The sequence below is a fragment of the Coregonus lavaretus genome (assembly GCF_964263955.1).
Source record: "Coregonus lavaretus genome assembly, contig: HAP1_SCAFFOLD_532, whole genome shotgun sequence".
In the NCBI taxonomy this organism is placed as follows: domain Eukaryota; kingdom Metazoa; phylum Chordata; class Actinopteri; order Salmoniformes; family Salmonidae; genus Coregonus; species Coregonus lavaretus.
Genome location: NW_028158636.1, coordinates 51,609 through 68,424, shown reverse-complemented (window position 1 = coordinate 68,424; position 16,816 = coordinate 51,609). Strand labels below are relative to the sequence as shown.

At 42.8% G+C, this 16,816-nt stretch overlaps 1 pseudogene across 1 annotated transcript; it reads left to right on the top strand.

Annotated features, from left to right (window-relative positions):
* The first annotated feature begins 1,097 nt into the window (after positions 1-1,097).
* On the top strand, positions 1,098-4,603 carry LOC311123744 (transcriptional repressor CTCF-like; annotated as a pseudogene). The gene is made up of 3 exons: positions 1,098-1,101; positions 2,778-3,712; positions 3,889-4,603. The product of its transcript is annotated as a transcriptional repressor CTCF-like (transcript).
* Positions 4,604-16,816: the final 12,213 nt, after the last annotated feature.

Below are 16,816 nucleotides of genomic sequence, written 5' to 3'. Positions count from 1 at the left end.
AGAGGCAGGGCCCCCCTCCTCTCTCTCCCCAGAGAGACTCATTTTAGAGGCAGGGCCCCCCTCCTCTCTCTCTCCAGAGAGACTCATTTTAGACCACTGACCCCTAAACAGAGATGCAGCATGTTGGTTGTGGTGAACACAGTGACAACTAATTCTTGAAGGTCAATTGTTCCATTTTATCTCTTAGAAATCAAACATTTACTAACAGATACGTCCGAACAGTCAGGTGATTTAATGCAATCACATCAACATGTAGTCATGACTGATATTTTTCACCTTTTCTCCATGTAGTGGAGCTAATAATAATAATAATAATAATAATAATAATAATAATCATGTCTAGTGTGTTGCTTTGTTCAACAGGTCTGCTATTATTATGATATTATTGAATTTAATTCATAATATCAATGTTAAGAAAAGTACGTTCAGGTTTCATACCAAATTACACAGGAAGCAGGAGCTCATTGTAATTTTGAAAACAACAAATGTTCTGATATTCTGAAAGATGATTTAGAACTATGATGCATTAACATTTTTACAAATTGTGAAATAACCACGATATACGAATCATATAATACGAGATATGAACAATATGTTTTAGAATTTGACTTGCCTACGCCCAGTTAGCACCATTTTGTATGATTGAACTGTCACGTACCTGTCCCAGGTGAAATGGACTGTTAGATCTGAGTGTTTTACTGTCATTCTCTATACTATAATAACACCATATATTTAATTTCCCTACACACTTTACAATAATCCCTTGGAAGAGTCTTACCTTGTAGCCTCTATTCACAACCAGAACATGTCAAGTCATTGAGGTATTTTCCGTTGTGCTGAGAGAGCACCTTCCTGATGACAAGTGGCTCTGTATCTATGTTCTAGGTACAGTTGATCTTTGGATGCAATAATATCTGGTCAAAGTCTAGTGGCACAACACCATAGTATATCATTAACAGAACAGTAGTTTAACCTTTGGCCAGTAAAGGCCATGGCATACTATAAAATGTAGAATCATTATGATGGATCCAGTTTCAACATATCTCTAACTTTGAACCATAAAGTGGTGTCCCAAATTATTGACTCCCTTGATAAAGATGAGTAAAAATGACTGTATAAAATAAATAATTCAAATACTGAGCTATATTGTATGCCAAAAAAAAAGGAAATTAAATGATTTTATACAATTGCTAAGAGAAATTGCTCAGAGAAAGAGATTTTGTTTAACAAAAAATAAAAATGTTCTCAAAAAGGTAGGGGTCAAATTTGACACTCCCTTTCAATACCTCCCTTGTGAGGATAACGGCACTGAGGCTTTTTCTAAAATGTTTTATGAGTTGGAGAACACATTGGGAGGGATATTAGACCATTCCTCCATACAGAATCCTTCCAAATGACCAACTACAGGAAGGTAAAGGTACAACTAAACACACAATAAAGAAACAAATCTCCCTAATTGACAGGAGGCTTGAATCTTAGTCATTTACCCACCAACCTCTTACTACTATCCCAATCTATAAATTCTACCAACATCATACATACATAATCCCTGGTAGGATCCTTACTACTATCCCAATGTATACATTCTACCAACATCATACATAAATAATCCCTGGTAGGATCCTTTTACTATCCCAATGTATACATTCTACCAACATCATACATAAATAATCCCTGGTAGGATCTCTCTCCACCCCCCTAACCCAACTCAATCCCTAACCCAACTCTATCCCTAACCCTAACCCAACTCAATCCCTAACCCTAACCCTAACCCAACTCTATCCCTAACCCTAACCCAACCCTATCCCTAACCCTAACCCAACTCTATCCCTAATCCTAACCCAACCCTATCCCTAACCCTAACCCAACTCCATCCCTAACCTAACCCTAGCTCCAAGCAGCAGCACTGTGGCAAGGACTGGATGTTGTTTGGATGAATAGTGATCTGTATGATTTTTAACAAGCAACTCCACTCTACTACAAAGTTAATATTCAATGTGATAAAACAACTTGTTCCTTACTTTTTATTTTGTTTTCAGAAACCACTTTTCAGACCTTGTTTTTCCATTACCACATTTAAATGTACCCCTTGATTTCTGTAGAAATATTTAGTGTTTGTGTGTGTATCTTGTTGCCACGTTTCCAGCAGAAGGGTATCCAGGTGGGTATCTGAAGTTCAATTGATCCTGATTGTTTACAGGTTTGATGCCAGCAACAACTAGTGAAGATATGGACACACAAGAGCTTTCATTGGTTCTATGGTTGGTTCATCTAGATATGTATTCTGTACCTCATTATAGATCCATCTATGGTTGGTTCAACTAGATATGTATTCTGTACCTCATTATAGATCCATCTGTGGTTGGTTCAGCTAGATATGTATGCTGTACCTCATTATAGAGCCATCTGTGGTTGGTTCAGCTAGATATGTATGCTGTACCTCATTATAGATCCATCTGTGGTTGGTTCAACTAGATATGTATTCTGTACCTCATTATAGATCCATCTGTGCTTGGTTCAGCTAGATATGTATGCTGTACCTCATTATAGATCCATCTGTGGTTGGTTCAACTAGATATGTATTCTGTACCTCATTATAGATCCATCTGTGGTTGGTTCAACTAGATATGTATTCTGTACCTCATTATAGATCCATCTGTGGTTGGTTCAACTAGATATGTATTCTGTACCTCATTATAGATCCATCTGTCAGCATTGTAAACAATGTCAAGTCTAGAGTGGAATGTCACACACACGGTTTGTGATACCATGAACAGAGGGGGACAAAGACAACATGGATGTGTCTGTCTATGACTTTGAGGAGGAGCAGCAGGAGGGGATGCTCTCTGAGGTCAACGCATAGAAGGTGGTGGGCAACATGAAGCCCCCCAAACCCACCAAGATCAAGAAGAAGGGTGTGAAGAAAACATTCCAGTGTGGCTGTGTAGCTACACCTGTCCCCGCCGCTCCAACCTGGACCGACACATGAAGAGCCATATGGACGAGAGGCCCACAAGTGCCATCTGTGTGGAAGGGCCTTCAGGACCGTTACCCTGCTGAGGAACCACCTCAACACACACACAGGTACCAGACCACACAAGTGTCAAGATTGTGACATGGCCTTTGTGACCAGCGGAGAGCTGGTCCGACATCGTCGCTACAAGCACACTCATGAGAAACCCTTCAAGTGCTCCATGTGTGACTATGCCAGTGTGGAGGTGAGAAAGCTGAAGCGGCACATCCGTTCCCACACCGGGGAGCGTCCGTTCCAGTGCAGTCTGTGCAGCTACGCCAGCAGAGACACCTACAAGCTGAAGAGACACATGAGGACACACTCGGGAGAGAAGCCATACGAATGCTACATCTGCCATGCCCGTTTCACCCAGAGTGGAACCATGAAGATGCACATCCTGCAGAAGCACACAGAGAACGTGGCCAAGTTCCACTGCCCCCACTGTGACACAGTTATCGCCCGCAAGAGTGACCTGGGTGTCCATCTGCGTAAGCAGCACTCGTTCATTGAGCAGGGCAGGAAATGCCGTTACTGTGATGCTGTGTTCCATGAGCGCTACGCTCTAATCCAGCACCAGAAGTCCCACAAGAATGAGAAACGCTTCAAGTGTGACCAGTGTGATTACTGCTGCAGACAAGAGCGCCACATGCTGATGCACAGGCGCACGCACACAGGAGAGAAGCCTTACTCCTGTAGCCAGTGCGAGGGTGTCCATCTGCGTAAGCAGGGCAGGAAATGCCGTTACTGTGATGCTGTGTTCCACGAGCGCTACGCTCTCATCCAGCACCAGAAGTCCCACAAGAATGAGAAACGCTTCAAGTGTGACCAGTGATGCACAGGCGCACGCACACAGGAGAGAAGCCTTACTCCTGTAGCCAGTGCGAGAAGACCTTCCATCATAAGCAGCTCCTGGACATGCACTTCCGGCGCTACCATGACCCCAACTTTGTGCCGACTGCCTTTGTGTACACAAAGTGTGGCAAGACCTTCACCCGCAGGAACACCATGGCCAGACATGCAGAGAACTGTAACGGGGAACCTGGTGAAGGAGAGAATGGAACCCCACCCAAGAGAGGACGAGGTGGGAGGAAGAGGAAGATGCGCTCAAGGAAGGACGATGATGATGACGACAGTGAGGACAATGCTGATCCTGAGCTGGATGACATTGATGAAGAGGATGAGGAGGCTGAGGCGGCACTGCTGGAGGACGAAGAAGAGGAGGAGGAGGAGATGGAGTTGGAGCAGGCTCCACCCACCAAGCCTATCCCTGCCCCTGTGGAGCCTCCCGTGAAGAGGAAACGCGGTAGACCCCCCAAGAATGCGCCCAAACCCGCCTCACCTGCCAAAGCTAGCAAGGCTACCCCTAAGGGCAAGGCTGCTGCAGCAGCCATCATCCAGGTGGAGGATGAGAATACAGGTGCCATAGAGAACATCATAGTGAAGAATGAGCCAGAGGCTGAGCAGGCTGCCATAGAGGTGGTGGTTGAGCAGTCAGAGGAGGCAGAGGCAGGGGTGGCGCTGCCTGTAGCAGAGGTTGCGTCCTACGGAGATCTCACCCCTGAGATGATCCTCAGCATGATGGACTGGTGATCTAGCCCACACAGACGGCTCAAGGACTTCCCCCTTCTCTCAACCTTTCCCTTCAAGTCCACCCTCTTCATATGATCTGCCATATTACAAACCACTCCGCTTTACTCTTTATTTTCATAATTTGTTTTAAACAAATCTGTGTTTGTTTTCACTCTCAAACCCACATCCTTCCATGCATTCACTGTAACAGTTTAAGTTCCAATTGCTTTGGTCTGGGGCGGCAGGTAGCTTAGTGGGTAAGAGCGTTGTGCCAGTAACCGAAAGGTCGCTGGTTCTAATCCCCGAGCCGACTAGGTGAAAAATCTGTCGATGTGCCCTAAAGCAATGCACTTTACCCTAATTGCTCCTGTAAGTCGCTCTGGATAAGAGCGTCTGCTAAATGACTAAAATGTAAAATACCACAACTGTCTCACAACAGTTCCTCTGCATTACAGCCCCACCCTGTGGTTAACATCAGTATTGCAGCTGTGTCAATCAGGCCAGTTTGGAGTGGATGAATGAAATAGTCTTTCAAGGGTTTTTATTTATCTAAACATTATTTTTGTTTTTTTTTGGCGCAAAATTGTCTTTGTACAGAAAGGGCACACGTACAAGACACACGTAACTAGTATTGTTAAAATCATTTAATAACACAACACTCACAACCAGGCTATACAGTAGAAGAACGGCAGAGACAAAGCACCATTTTCATTTCAGAATCCTAGTAGACAATACAGTTGTTGTATTTGGCGTACCACAAAGATTTAAAACAGTAATGCTCATTCGTTCATTAACACAATTATAATTTGTTGGATCCTAAACATAGCCCCATTTTCCTTCATTAAGAAAACTGTTGTTGTTTATGAATTAACTTTGTCTGAAGGAGATGACAAGCATGATGGCCAGTCTGTTCTTGCTTTCTTGTCAAATCTTTATGGAATTGTCATGTTTGACTTGACAATGACAAACTAGGAGTTGACACTACACTATAGTAAAGCAAAATAAACATTTAAAAGGTTTTTTAAATGTTGGCTTTTTCCCTAAACGCTGATATCACAGCTTCAGCTCTTTGGCACGGAGGAGAAAATATGAAAACAACAAGCGCTCTAACAATGAACTGAGCTCAACAAAGCAACTCAACCCCACTATGTACTAAAGGTGCTTTAACAATGAACTGAGCTCAACAAAGCAACTCAACCCCACTATGTACTAAAGGTGCTCTAACAATGAACTGAGCTCAACAAAGCAACTCAACCCCACTATGTACTAAAGGTGCTTTAACAATGAACTGAGCTCAACAAAGCAACTCAACCCCACTATGTACTAAAGGTGCTTTAACAATGAACTGAGCTCAACAAAGCAACTCAACCCCACTATGTACTAAAGGTGCTTTAACAATGAACTGAGCTCAACAAAGCAACTCAACCCCACTATGTACTAAAGGTGCTTTAACAATGAACTGAGCTCAACAAAGCAACTCAACCCCACTATGTACTAAAGGTGCTCTAACAATGAACTGAGCTCAACAAAGCAACTCAACCCCACTATGTACTAAAGGTGCTTTAACAATGAACTGAGCTCAACAAAGCAACTCAACCCCACTATGTACTAAAGGTATGTAGACATGTAATAAACATTCAACAGCAAACACTATGTACATCTTTCCACTGGAACCTTGGATTGTCTGTTATTCTCTGTAGTTTACTCACACATGGGTATGTATAATGTAGACCTGGGTTCAACTAGGATTTGTTTTCTTACAAATGCCTTAGCTGGGCTTTTTTGAGCTTGCCTGGCACAATGAAAACAATGGAATAATCCTAAAAGTGCTAACACTCAAAATGTCATCAAATGCTCAAAGTGTTTGACAGAAAATAAATACTATTTGAACCCAGGTCTAGTATGTGGTCCTATTAGTTTCCTGATTCCGATCTGTGTGGTCCAAACCAAATATTAGTTTCCTGATTCAGATCTGTTTAAACCAACTCTTAGTTTCCTGATTCAGATCTGTTGAAACCAACTCTTAGTTTCCTGATTCAGATCTGTTTAAACCAAGTCTTAGTTTCCTGATTCAGATCTGTTTAAACCAACTCTTAGTTTCCTGATTCAGATCTGTGTTGTTCAAACCAACACTTACTTTCCTGATTCAGATCTGTGTGGTTCAAACCAACTCTTAGTTTCCTGATTCAGATCTGTTCAAACCAACTCTTAGTTTGCTGATTCAGATCTGTTTAAACCAACTCTTAGTTTCCTGATTCAGATCTGATGAAACCAACTCTTAGTTTCCTGATTCAGATCTGTTGAAACCAACTCTTTGTTTCCTGATTCAAATCTGTTGAAACCAACTCTTAGTTTCCTGATTCAGATCTGTTTAAACCAACTCCTAGTTTCCTGATTCAGATCTGTTGAAACCAACTCTTAGTTTCCTGATTCAGTTCTGTTTAAACCAACTCCTCTGACTCATTGTCATGCCCTGTATATCTAAAGGAGTTGGCTAAAGCACACACAGATCTGGGACCAGACTAATGTATCCGTGGGTTGCCAGTTAGACTGTTTGTCTGGTCTCTGGTCTGTGGCCAGCAATGGTGGCTGGTGGCATGGAGGACAGGCTCATAATAATGACTGGAATAAAATGAATGGAATGGTATCAAACGCATCAAACACATACGTACAATTCCATTTACTTCATTCCAGTCCTTATTATGAGCCGTTCATCCTCCCCTCACCAGCCTCCTCTGGTGATCAGTGGGCACAGCATGGTTGGGCTCAATACAATTTAAATTTCAATCAATTCAGAAGGTAAACCTCATTAAGAAGCATTGAAGAGAATTGTAACGTTAGTGTACTTCCTGAATTGACTCCATCCCTGGGGCAAAGTGCTGCATTCTTCTGGTGGTGGTGGTGTGAGGCCTTAACCTCAGCCTCCCTCCCTCTCTCATTCCCTCTTCCTCAGTACCATGTAGATGAGACCTCTGACCAGACACAGAAGGAAGGACACCCAGGCCAGGACGTAGGCAAAGCCCAACGCAGCATCCACCTCCCCACCTGGACACATCACTGTGTAGATTATAGCTCCACACATCACAAACAGACCTGGAGAGAGGAGAAGGAAGAGAGAGGAAGGGGGAGGAAAGGAGAGAAAGACAGAGAGACAGAGAAGAGAGAGAGAGAGACAGAGAGAGAGGACAGAAAGAGAGAGGACAGAGAGAGAGGAGAGAGAGACGAGAGACAGAGAGAGAGAGACAGAGAGAGACAGAGAGACAGAAACAGAGAGTGAGACAGAGAGAGAGACAGAGAGAGAGACAGAGAGACAGAGACAGAGAGAGAGACAGAGAGAGAGACAGAGAGACAGAAACAGAGAGAGACAGAGAGAGAGACAGAGAGACAGAGACAGAGAGAGAGACAGAGAGAGACAGAGAGACAGAAACAGAGAGAGAGACAGAGAGAGAGACAGAGAGACAGAGACAGAGAGAGAGACAGAGAGAGACAGAGAGACAGAAACAGAGACAGAGAGAGAGACAGAGAGAGAGACAGAGAGAGACAGAGAGAGACAGAGAGAGACACACGTGCCTTGAGTGCCTGTTATTAAATATATTTGTGGGCTTTTTCACTATCTAATCATGGCATGGGATTGTTTCATGACAGAAATGTATTTGTTTAAAATCTATCACTTGATGGTTTCATTTCAGAGAGACAAATAATCTATTTTTTTCCCCAAAATGCTATATATCTGCCTCACTCTCAGAGAAATAAGTAGTACTGCTAGGTTTTACACAGTAATAATATATATCTGCCTCACTCTCAGAGAAATAAGTAGTACTGCTAGGTTTTACACAGTAATAATATATAGCTGCCTCACTCTCAGAGAAATAAGTAGTACTGCTAGGTTTTACACAGTAATAATATATATCTGCCTCACTCTCAGAGAAATAAGTAGTACTGCTAGGTTTTACACTGTCAAATGTAATATACAGCATAAAAAATCTGTACAAATGATACATTTGTGACATCAATATTTAAAAAAAATGTTTGAAAAATAATTATATACAGTCCAGTTTTATGAGATTTTCATCTCCAGGCCATCAGACTAGCTGGCCTCCGCCCAGTACACTGCCCTGAACTTAGTCACTGTTTCTAGCTGGCCTCCACCCAGTACACTGCCCTGAACTTAGTCACTGTTTCTAGCTGGCCTCCACCCAGTACACTGCCCTGAACTTAGTCACTGTTTCTAGCTGGCTATCACCCAGTACTCTACCCTGCACCTTAGTGACTGCTGCCCTATGTACCTAGTCATTGAACACTGTTCACTTTAATAGTGTTTACATTCTGCTTACCCTCTTTATATGTATATACTGTATTCTAGTCAAGGCATTGTTTTTTCCTGATATTTCTTACATTTTTACGTTTTAGTCATTTAGCAGACGCTCTTATCCAGAGCAACTTACAGTTAGTGAATACATATTATTTTTATGCTGGCCCCCCGTGGGAATCGAACCCACAACCCTGGTTTTGCAAACGCCATGCTCTATCAACTGAGCTACATCCCTGCCGGCCATTCCCTCCCCTACCCTGGACGACGCTGGGCCAATTGTGCGCCGCCCATGAGTCTCCCGGTGGCAGCCGGCGGCGACAGAGCCTGGATTCGAACCAGGATCTCTAGTGGCACAGTTAGCACTGCGATGCAGTGCCTTAGACCACTGCGCCACTCAGGAGTACATGTTTCTTATTTTTTTGGGGGGATTTGTGGGTATTGTTTTTCAAATATGTGTATGTGACCAATACAATTTGATTGATTTTTGGTATAAAACATTTACCTTTAACATTTTAGTAATTTAGCAGTTGCTCTTATCCAGGGCCCGGTTTCCCAAAAGCATTTTAGGGCTACGTTTATCGTTCACCTTCGTAGAGAGCATCTAAATGTGTCACTTTATACACAGAAGATCTCCGCTAAGCATAGAATTACATGATGAATCCGTATCTCTGTGACTTCCAATAACTTCAGAACAAAGTTGACTACAAATACATAGTTGCCAATGTCTTCGCAATCGATACGAAGAAGTGATGTATACAATTAGGCTTCAAATGAAAACTGAGATGACTGCATTAAAATATAAACATTAGGCTATAGGCCTATTTCAATCATATTGAAATACATTTCATGTTCAATTAATTGAGTTCTATTTTGCTACTTGTAGGCTACTGTCTGTAATTTGTCTCAATATACCCTACATGGTCAAAGGTATGTGGACACCCCTTCAAATTAGTGGATTCGGCTATTTCACCCACACCTGTTGCTGACAGGTGTATAAAATCGAACAGACAGCCATGCAATCTCCATTGAAAAACATTAGAAGTAGAATGGCCTTACTAAAGAGCAAAGTGACTTTCAATGTGGCACCATCATAGGATGCCACCTTTCCAACAAGTCAGTTCGTCAAATTTCTAAGACATCACATTTCTGCCCTGCTAGAGCTGCCCCGGTCAACTGTGTGCTGTTATTGTGAAGTGAAAATGTCTAGGAGCAACCGTAAAGTGGTAGGCCACACAAGCTCACAGAACTGGACTGCCGAGTGCTGAAGTGTGTAAAACCGTCTGTCCTCGGTTGCAACTGTCATGGAAATTCAACACAAGGACTCTTAAAGTCAATCTTAAATGAATCATTCTTTATTGTCAGCAAGCTGGAGAGGTCACAGTCAAACTTAGATGCATAAAGTGCCGGTCTGAAGTGATGGTCCTTTCATAATGCCTTATACGGCTACACAAAAACCTACATAAACATGATTCATACGATTGGTTCCTGCATGTGACTGGCACCATCTCCTATCTTAACTTATAGAACATATTCTGGGCATTCTGCCAGATGGTCTTAAGGAAGGGGTCATGACGTCCCCCCCTTATATCTTTACCCAGCACAGGCAGGAACCAATGATTGTTTATGACAGAGTGGACAATATGAACATTTTCAAGGCTGTCCCTCCAGACTATACATTTTTCCTCCACATTCCCCCCTCTTATCACTTCTATGATAATAATTGTTCAAATGTAATGCGTATGACTTAAATCAAAGGAGGCTCTATCAAAATACATTACATAATTTCATTAATGATAATACTATCATCATAATAAATCATAATAAATGTTATCCTTCTATTAACAGGAGCTAATCTAATTTAATTCATAATCATCATCATAAAGCTCAAATCTACAATAAGGTTATACTTTTATCAACGGGAGTGGATCTATCAAAAATACCCACACATACACAAGGGATCTGTAGATTCAGAGGTGAATAAATCTCTCAAGGTTTAACCATTGTTTCCATAGTTACTTACCACAATCGGGTTGTATTAACAAATGTTCTGCATTAAAGTATCACGGCAACTGGTTTGATACATTCACCTCTGAAGATAAATAATATACTTACATTCAGTAATATTGCTCTGATTTGTCATCCTAAGGGTCCCAGCGATAAATGTAACATAGTTTTGTTTGATAAATCCATTTTTATATTGAAATGTAGGAACTGGGTTCTACAGTTTGAACCCCTGCTGTCTCTGGCTCTACACCCTCCCCGCCCGGCCATCTAGATGTGTGAAAGTTAGTGTATAAGCTAATGATCCATCATTTATGACATTCCTGGGAGTGTGTAAACTTACATTTTGTATTACCATATTATTTTTGTATGTTTTCTATAGTTATGTACATGAAAATGTATCAATTGACCAATTCGGCACATTTGGGCAGACTTGATACAAAATAGTCCAGTATTGCAATGCTTCACTGGATCAATCAGAAACTTTGCACAAACACTGCTGCCATCTAGTGGCCAAAATCTAAACTGCGCCTAAACTGCAATATTATATTGTGGCCTTTCTCTTGCATTTCAAAGTTGATGGAACAAAACAAAAAAAAGAAAACACATGACAGCTGCTGAGATCTTATTGGCCCTGGAGACACTGATAGCCTTATAGCATGTTAATAACACAACATAGCAAACTAAGCAAAAGAATGCTGCAGCCCATTGGCCAATTTGGGATCCCCGACTTCCAAACAGGGATTCCAACCAAGTTGCAAGCATCCACTCTGGTTTTGGGGAATTATTCTTAGAAAATAGTGGCAATGTTTTCTGGAAGATCAGTCACATTAGAAGAGTGATCTGGGAGTACAAAAGTACAACATTCATCATCAATGACTGCACAAGTGCCCCCTTGACCTGCCAGAATATAGTCAAGAGTCTCTCTGTTTTGCAGAGCTAACTTAAGCAATTCTTTTAGTTCCCCATTCAATTGTTCCAGGGCATTTCTAGTAGCGTTGCCAAATTTCTCTATGTGTCTAGAGATGTCACGAATTTGGTCTAGGGCACATGCAACTCCATACCCAGAGAAAAACACCCCAAAGAACCTGGAGGCTGGTGCCTGAGTGTGAGTGACGTCAGCTAGAGACCTCTTATCTCTCCTCATTCCAGGAAGTTTGTAGTCTCTAAACAGAGCCTTCAGATCATTTTCATTATCTGGAACGGTTCTCATAGCTGTCACCAAAAACCCAATAGTACAAGTACCTCCCCAGTTTGATGGAAGGCTATAGTAAGCCATCTTACCACATAGCCAATAGGTGCCATTCGGGGCTCCTTTCAGAGTTGTGCTATGTTTGTCAACCCACATTTTAAATGGTTCCTTATCGGCCTGACCATTCTCCTGTATCACTGTTAAATTGCAAGCATTTGATCCATTAAGATTCATAGTACAATTACATTTCAATTTACCAAAATCGTGATCTCCATATCCTCTAATACACCAAGGGGCAGTCATCACCCCAGCCACTGAAATGCGCGGGAGTGAGACATTACCAGGCCTCATGTAATAGGATACATTGGGTTGATTATATACCTTAACATTGCTGGTCATAGAATAAAAATGAATTTTTCCTGCCAATGCTATAGTAAAGTTCACCCCTATTGGGACTCCTATAAGGGGCAAGCCTGCCCCTACCTTAACCGGACCCATCCCACACACCCAACAGTCCTTTTCTTTGGATGTCAGGTCGGCAACCATTTCTGCTCTAGAAAAGAACAAATTGTCCACATGGTTGTGATGGCCCAGCAGGGTTCTCCTTCTACAATGACCATCTACTTCTGGGCCACTACTCCAGGCCTGCGTTGGTTCCTTTGGCGCAGGACACCTTCTGTCATTACCATCTACTTCTGGGCCACTACTCCAGGCCTGCGTTGGCCCCTTTGGCTCAGGACACCTTCTGTCATTACCATCTACTTCTGGGCCACTACTCCAGGCCTGCGTTGGCCCCTTTGGCTCAGGACACCTTCTGTCATTACCATCTACTTCTGGGCCACTACTCCAGGCCTGCGTTGGCCCCTTTGGCTCAGGACACCTTCTGTCATTACCATCTACTTCTGGGCCACTACTCCGGGACTGCGTTGGTCCCTTTGGCTCAGGACTCCTTCTGTCATTACCATCTACTTCTGGGCCACTACTCCGGGACTGCGTTGGCCCCTTTGGCTCAGGACTCCTTCTGTCATTACCATCTACTTCTGGGCCACTACTCCGGGACTGCGTTGGCCCCTTTGGCTCGGGACTCTTCTCATCCTCTGTCAGATCTCCAACAAGAGGACAACCTACAGTTCTTATTAGCACTACTGTGCTAATACAGAGGAGGGCCACACTGCACCACCGGAACTGGCCAGGCCCCATCTTCTTCTGGATCAGGAACTCGTCTGCAGTGCGACAGGTGGGTCCAGGTATCTCTCTCAGCAACCTTCACCGCAGTGGGGGGTGGTCAGAAGAACTTGGTACGGACATCTCCACGGGGGTCCTTCCAACTATTTCTCCTGAAGTCTTTCACCACCATGAAATCACCTGGGTTCAAACAGTGTTCAGCTCCATCTGCTAGATTTAGCAAAGACGCCTTCAACCGGGGGAAAAGAGTCTTAAGAACACTGTTAAGGGTGACACAACACTCAACCACGCCTTCCTCCATTTCTTGCAGGGACAACCTGTTCTGGGAAAAAGGTGTATTTGTCATCCGCATGGGACGGCCAGTCAGCACCTCATGTGGAGAGAGACCAGTGACTGTAGGGGATCTGCCTCTCATCGTCATCAGTGACAATGGAAGCACTTTCACCCATGTCAGGCTTGTTTCACCAATTAATTTGGTTAATTTAGTTTTCAAAGATTGGTTGGTCCTTTCGACTGCGCCCCCAGATTGGGGATGATCGGCACAATGTGTTCTCAAATCAATCTGCATAGCCTCTGACAGGGACTGAACAATCTCATTCACAAACTGGCCACCATTGTCAGAATACATTTTGGATGGCAGTCCCCACCTAGGTATGATCTCTCTCTCTCGCTGTGGCTCTCCTGCAAGGGAAAGTTTCAATCCATTTAGAAAACATGTCAACAGTCACCAAACAATACTTATTATCCTCACAAGGGGTCAACTCAATGAACTCCATCATTAACTGCTCAAAAGGTCCTTCATGCCTTGGATGGGATGCGGGAGATACTGAAATGCCACGTCCAACATTGTTAGTCATACAAATCAAGCATGTCTTACTGAAATTTCCTGCAAACACAGTAAAACATAATGTACCCCAATATTTATTTACAAGATCCACCATCCCTCCTTTTGACACATGGTCTTGACCATGTGACAATTTTGTGAGGAACTGGAATGTACAATGGGGCATGGCAGGTCAGCTCCACACATCAAGCCATACACACAAGGTGTCCTTATGACAGCACCCCGCCCACTTGAGTTTCTGAAAGCATCAGCCATGGCCTGTAAAGCAATGATATCATTAACAGAGAAAGGGTTGGTGGGAGCTGGAACTGCTGCCATCTGTAGGAAGGGGGAAACAGAAGAAGAAGCAGACAATTTAGCAGCACAGTCAGCCTTGGCATTCCCCAGAGAAATGTTATCCATAGAGGGAGTATGGGCCTGACACTTCATCACCGAGATTGACGAGGGGAGTTGAACAGCCTCCAACAGAGAGGACACAAGTTTCATCAGTCCAGACCACAACTTCACTCACCTCCATCTTTTATCCTATAAATACAATCCTGGGGAAAGGTCAAACTTTCTTCAGAGGGAATTCCAGATGCTCCAACCGTGTGTATTGTTTTCTTTGAGGGGAGAACAGATAGGGCATACATTTTCAACACTGAGACCACGGCCCCCAGTGTCCACCAAAAATAGAATTTTATAATTATTAACTAAAATATCAATAAGGGGGTTTTGGGTTGACAAGGTGGTCCATTTTAACATTTGACAGGTTTCTTTTGGTTCTTCATCAATGTTTTCTTCATTAGTTTCTTATTCTGTTTAAACCTCATCCTATGTTTGGTAGCCCCCTCGTCATCCAAATGGGTTGTCCACCTGTACGCCAATAGCTGGGGAAGGCCAATCGTTTTGTTGTTCTCCTCCTTCAGGACAGTTTCTTGAGAAATGCCCTAACTTCCCACAGTTGTATCAGCTCCAGTCTCTCCTTCCGTCAGCTCCAGCAGGGGCCCCTCGGCCTCTACCTCTGCCTCTTCGGTTTCCACGGTTACCACCATTTCTTCAACATCCTCTTCCTCCTCCAGAGTAGTATATCAGCTGTGCCTTCTTCAGTGTCTTTCCGTCCTTAGTTTCATTTTCATTCAACTGTCTTTCCTCATGGGTTATATATGGCTTTACTTCAGACAGTGGTTTAGTTTCCCATGCGATACAAGTTGCCGTTACAGCCGTCTTAAAATCTTGTCTCAGGCCGGTTACCACAGCATGGCACAATAGGCTGTTGTAGGAGTCTTGGTCAGGCCTGAATGTTGGAGGAAGACTGGCTCCATTCTTTCCATGTAGTCACTCAATGTTTCACCAGTTCCCTGTTTAGTGGAATGGATTTTCTGCCAGTCTGTGTGTTTAGGGAAAGCAGCCTTTATAGCGGTAAACACTGCATCCAGCCACATCACGTTCCACATGTGTTTATAGTCCTTCTTTTTCCATTTCAAGCAGCAGCAGAGTATTTCTTCAGTTTCTCTGGTAGTGGGGTTGTACATGGAGATATTTGCTCTTAGCTATTCTTCGAACTTTACAGCATCTTTTGCTGGGTCAGTAACATCACCCACTATTTCTTTAATTTCTTCAACATCCCACGGTCTCTCCATTTCCAACATGCCACCACCACTGGGGAAGCGTATTATCAGACACTTTTTCTCCTTTTTCCTATTTCTTCAGTTTTTGTCCTGGCTGCTTGCTTTATTTTCTTCTTTGTCTTGTCTACTTTCTTCACTGACGTCATTGTTCCTGCATGCGCTCCTTCCTTTGCCTCTTGTTTTTCTACGGCTCGTCCACAGGCCCAACCCCAAGTGGGTTGTGAGGGGTGGGAGGTCACTGGTGGAGGATTTGGCAGTGGTGGATACAAGGGGGGCCCAAAGTTAAGGGTTCCCCTCGGAGAAGAAGGGCCAGACAGGCTTCTTCTTCTTCTTCTTCTTCTTCTTCTTCTTCTTCTTCTTCTTCTTCTTCTTCTTCTTCTTCTTCTTCTTCTTCTTCTTCTTCTTCTTCTTCTTCTTCTTCTTCTTCTTCTTCTTCTTCTTCTTCTTCTTCTTCTTCTTCTTCTTCTTCTTATTCTTCATCCTCCTCTTCTTCTCTGGTAAAACCACTTGTTTTACCATCAGTCCTCTTACAGATTTATCTTTTGCATTTTCTGCTTCCATTTACCATTTTCTGAAATCGTCCCACTTCACTTTCACTTTGTTCAGCAGAGTAAAATCTCTGAGCTGGTTCAAAAAACCATTGTTATTAACGTTGCACTTGAAAATGCTTTTTTTGTCCTCCTGCATCACTTAAAACACAGAAGATCTCCCCTAAACATGGAATCACATATTTCTCTCTGTGATGCCGATAAATTCAGAACTCAGTTCACTACAAATACAAAGTTGCAAATGTCTTTGCAATTGATACAAACAAGTGATGTATAAAATGATGCTTCAAATGAAAACCGAGATAACTGCATTAAAATATAAACAGTAGGCTATAGTCCTATTTCAATCAAATTGAAATACATTTCATGTTCAATCAATTGAGTTCTATTTTTCTACTTATAGGCTAATCTTTCATTTGTCAATATATTTCATGATGTGTAGCCTAACATGTGCGCAATGAAGTGCCAAATCTGTGATTTAGAATAAACTACCTCAATATTTGCAGCTGTAGGTGCTAATATCTCTTTAGGAGCTGATCCGT